This window comes from Canis lupus, chromosome 10 (assembly GCF_003254725.2).
Source record: "Canis lupus dingo isolate Sandy chromosome 10, ASM325472v2, whole genome shotgun sequence".
Classification (NCBI taxonomy): domain Eukaryota; kingdom Metazoa; phylum Chordata; class Mammalia; order Carnivora; family Canidae; genus Canis; species Canis lupus.
Genome location: NC_064252.1, coordinates 53,862,596 through 53,867,806, shown reverse-complemented (window position 1 = coordinate 53,867,806; position 5,211 = coordinate 53,862,596). Strand labels below are relative to the sequence as shown.

The 5,211-nt window shown below is 32.6% G+C and overlaps 1 non-coding gene across 1 annotated transcript; it reads right to left on the bottom strand.

Moving 5' to 3' along the window:
* Positions 1-1,160: 1,160 nt before the first annotated feature.
* LOC112675786 (U6 spliceosomal RNA) lies at positions 1,161-1,268 on the bottom strand. The gene has a single exon (XR_003146059.1). It is a non-coding gene; the product is annotated as a U6 spliceosomal RNA (small nuclear RNA).
* Positions 1,269-5,211: the final 3,943 nt, after the last annotated feature.

Below are 5,211 nucleotides of genomic sequence, written 5' to 3'. Positions count from 1 at the left end.
CAGGCTTACAATTTGAAATAATTCTTACTTTTTCAAACATCTAATGATTTTAATCATATAACTTTCATAGTAACATTTCAAATAACATTCTCTTTCTCATTATTTTTAGTGTCCTATTTGACTTGATAAATCTTAATTTTGCCATGGAAAGTTCACATATTACTAACCGTATTTTCAAAATAGTTTTAGATTTCAACTTCCAACAGCAGATGAAAATTTATCTTACACAATATATTACTCAAAATTCTACAGTAGGTCATCCTACTATAGCTATCTTCTACAGATCCCAAATTCATCTTGCTTGAGTCCAAAAATCTTATCTGCTTATTCTGATTAACAAGTTTGGTGTTAAAATTTTCTATAACCATGTCAGCCAACTATTTCTCAGCTTTCATTTTTATCTTTGTGCCCTTCAGAGATTAAAATACTCTAGCACTGTATCACTTTCAATTTGCTCATAGAAAATAATATTTTTTAACCAAGCATACATTTCTCTTTTCAGAATCTTAGAAAGTCCACTCCATTTTATACTTAGAAGATAAATGCTAATAATCACTACTAATATGAAAGGAAGCCATGTACTAGAGCAATGAGATGCTTCTCCTTTACTATTACATTTGTCCTCCTTTCATTTCACATAATACTCATTTCAATGTATTTTGACCAACTGGCAATTATTGCTGCCCAGAGTACTCCATACTCCGTACCTATAATGGAACATATGATTGATTCTCTTCTTTCACTTGTGGGTGCTCTGTTTTTACTTAATCAGGAAGGCCATCTCCCAAAACACAAACCAGAATAGCACTAGAAGTCACTTTCTATCCTGTTACTCCTATTCAATCCCTAATCATTATCTGAATCTCCATTAACTTACATCCGTATTTATTAGTTTGACTCCTCATTTCATTCATTCTAATTCTTCCACTCCTGTCCTATGAACACACTGGAATATAAGCTCTATAGGAGCAGAAATCTTGTGGTTTTCACCACCTCCGTCATTGGTGTTTAACATAATGCCTGACATTTATTTATTTATTATTTATTTATTTATTTATTTATTTATTTATTTATTCATTCATTCATTCATTCATTCATTCATTCATTCACTTATTTTTGGTAGTACAATCTGATTTTATTAATGCAATGGAAATAATTAAAAAAATATGGAACGTTTCACAAATTGTGTGTCATCCTTGCACAGGGGCCATCCTAATCTTCTCTTTATCATTCCAATTTTAGTGTTTATGTCCTGCAGAAGCAAGCACAATGCCTGACATTTAAAAGGTACTAAATAAATATTTTTGAATTAATTCATAAATAAATGGAATGAGTAAACTGAGTAGTGACCATAGATGAGGCTCCATAGGAAAGGAGAGGCCTGATCCAAGTAAGATCTTAAGCAAAGGTCATTGTGTTTGAAATATATTCTAGAAGGAATCAGGCACCAATAAAGGGCTTTATGCATAAAGTGACCTGATCAGTCAGTGTTCATTTAACAATATGTATTTGCTTCTTAAGGCAGCTTCTGTGTTTAAATGGTAGCATACTTCTATTTTTTCAGTTTTGTTTTTATATTTGCTTCCTGATATCTATCTGTTTTCCCTCTTAATTAATTGTAAGATCCATGAATAAAGGTACTCTAAGCTTGACACTGATCTATCACAATTCCTTCTGCAGAGTAAGGGTCACTGAACAATTCTTTGGATTAGCTTACTGAGAATTCATCCATGCAGTCAATAAATATTTATTGAACACCTATTTATAAAAATGCCTATGCTGGATGAAATAGGAGATACAGATATTAATGATTGTTGCCCTCAACAGTAATAGAGAGATTACAACTAGTATGTAAAAGATCCATTTAGAAATAGATAGCATATGAGTTTAAAGATAGAATTTCTATTCTAAGATAGAAAATTTCTAAAGATAGAAATGCTATAGTTGAAGTTAAAAAATGGCCACTAGAATTCATTAGAGGAATCTAGGGGAGAATAAAATATTTTTTTATACTTCTGGTCAACATCATCATTTTTGTTTTGTTCTTTCTGGAAAATTCTGAGTGAAAACTCATAGAGATTTCCATTAGTCACACAGACATCAAGAGTAGACCATTAGTTGTGCCCACGTTTATGTAAAATATCCTAATTGATTTATAATTTAGAAAAAGGAATAGTTCTGTCACCTATAACCGAGATACCCAAATCTTGAAAGATGATATCCATGACCTTCTCAACATGAGAATAGATTGGAGTTCTCAGAAACCCATTAGTCAGTATTATGGTTGAGTTGAATCTGCCTCTTAGTATTTTCTAAGCCAAAGTCATTACCACATTAGAAAAAGGAAATGATGCTAAAGGATATAACTATAGTAATTATAAGGACATGGTAAAAGCTGTCTTTCTCTCAATTACAATCTAATTTACATAGTACCAAGCTTAGAAGTTCACATTGTTGCTGTCTGAATCATCACAAATTGCTATTTTTCAAGGGGCAAAGGTCATTTTAATTAAGCATTTCATATGATTCCATTTCTCCTTTTTCTTGAAATATCTATTATACCTGTTTCAAAACTATTTCTAATACTTCTAATCCTAGTTTGCAAAATACATTTATACATAATCATAGTTCATTATCAAGTAATACTCTACCACTTTACAGATAGTATAGCTACCTTGTAATATAATCCTTCCTATTTCTTCCTTCTTCCCATCTTACAACATTGCTATCATTGGTTGCATTTATCTGTAAGCTGTAATCACCTAATAAAATGTTGCTCTTAACATTTTGGACAGTTTTTATTATATCAACTGAGAGTTAGAAAAATAAAAGGTTTACTTTCCATTCATTGTGTTCATTCTCTACCATTCTTCCTTTTTTTTATAGAGCTCTGCGTTCCTGACCTGTATCATTTTCCTTCTCTCTGAAGAAATTCAGCTAACATTTCCTGCAAGTCAGGTTTACTGGCAGCAAAATCCCTTACTTACTTTTTGCTTATGATTTATGTCGAAAAAGTCTGTATTTCTTCTTCACTTTTGAAGGATAATTTTGCTACATACAGAGTTCTAGTTTTTTTTTTTTTCTTTTTCAAGAACTATTTTTTCTTTTTCAACTATTTTCTTGTTACATGATTTTTGAAGAAAATCTTTATCTAATTCTTACTTTTTCTCTTCTAAGGTAGGGTATTTTTTATTCTCTGGCCTCAATCAAGATTTTCTCTTTGTTGTTTTCTGCATTTTAAATATGATATGCCTATGTGTAGATACTTTGATGTTTATCCTATTTAGTTTTCCCTGAGTTTCCTGGATCTGTGGTTTGGCATCATTAAGTTTTGAAACTTTTAGTTGTTACTTTGATTTTTATTCTCCTTTCTTTCCTCCTTCCAGTATTCCTATTATGTATATGTTACACATTTTGTATTATCCCATGGTTCATGAACATTCTGCTTTTTTTTTCTTATTGAATTTCAGATTGGCATGTTTCTACTGACGTATGTTCAAGTTCACTGTTTCTTTCCTCAATTTTGTCGTCTTCTGTTAAGCTCATCAAAGGCATTCATCATTTCTGTTATGTTTTTAATTTCTAGCATTTCCTTATGATTCTTTGTTAGAGTTTACATCTCTTTGCTTATATTACCCATCTGTTCTTGCATGTTGTCTACTTTATTTTTTTTTTAATCTGTACCCTCAGCATATTAACTAGAGTGACTTAAAATAATTCCCTGCCTGACAATCACAAAATCTCTACCATGTGAGTCTGGTTTTAATATTTTCTTTGTCTCTTCATACCATGTTTTTTTGGTTGTTGATTTTTCATTTGTTTGCATGTTTGTTTGCTTTCTTGCCTTTTAGCAAGCCGTTAATTCTTTGCTGAAACCTGGCTGTGATATCAATAATAGGAACTGAAGTGAAAAGGCTTTTCGTGTGTGGTTATCTAGCTGGTAGTTAGGCTATGTTTAATGTTTGCTATTGCTGGAGATATCAGAAGCTTCAATTTCTAAAGTCCTTTTTTGTCTCTTCTTTTTTCTTTGGATTTCCCTTAACACTTCTTAAATAGAGACTGTAACTTGCAGCTCTCTTAGTTGCAATTCATATTATCATATTGTAGCCCCACTGAAGTGGTGATAAGGCATTGAGGAGGAAAAGCATTCTATAAACCTATGATCGGGGGCACCTGCGTGGCTCATTCAGTTAAGTGTCTGCCTTCAGCTTAGGTCGTGATCCCAGTGTCCTGGGATCTGGCCTTATATCAGGCTCCCTGATCAGCAGGGAGCCTCCTTCTCTATCTGCTCCTTCTCCCTCTGCTCCTCACCCTGCTGTGCTCTCTCTCACTCTCTTCCTCTCTCTCATAAATAAATAAATAAATAAATAAATAAATAAATAAATAAATATTTAAAAAATTAAAACAAAATTCATTTGATCAGATCTCTCTGTTTTTAATAAGCCAGAGTACCTAGGTATGAACCTTTAAAAGAGTTTCTTAGCCCCTTTTTTCTCCCCTAGGTGGTACAAAAAGAACACGGGGTCTTAAGCTAACTGTTCTACCTATATGTCACACAAGGCTCTAGCAGAGTGTTTTCCCTTAGGAGCAGGCCCTAACCACAGAATTAACTGGGGGTATTTCAAAATGGATACTATTTCCTAGCCACATTTTAGAATGGCTAATTTCCCCTCCCTCTGCCTGATGCATGAAAGGAATTTTCTTTGATCTTTACCATGAGAACCTGGTGGGGTACTTGGAAGTAAAATTCACCAAAGTGTGGATTCACCCCCTAAGACAAAGCCCCTAGATTTTAGCTTTCAAACTCTTTATGCTCAATCTCCAGCAACTCATCTGTTACCATTTTCCTGTTCCTACCAATGTCTTCAGCTCCAAGTAACTTGTGATTATCTGTATTTACCTGTTTATCCAGTGTTTGGGATGGTGGTTTGCTGTGTAACTTCAATTCTGTAGTTGACCTAAGAAAAATTGATTTTATGTTCAGTTTTTTTCCCCTTACTATCTAGATGAGAGTGACAACTTCCAAACACTTTATAAAGTAGAGTGGAAACTGGCCAATTATTTTATATTATTTTTATATTTTTAATATATCTCAAATATTAGTATTTGCTTTATTATTTGCATTTTTATATTCTTTATACTGAGAGGAAAACAAACTGAATTCTTTCTTTTATCCTAAACACTCTTTTTCCTTAGTATGAAAATCTGTTG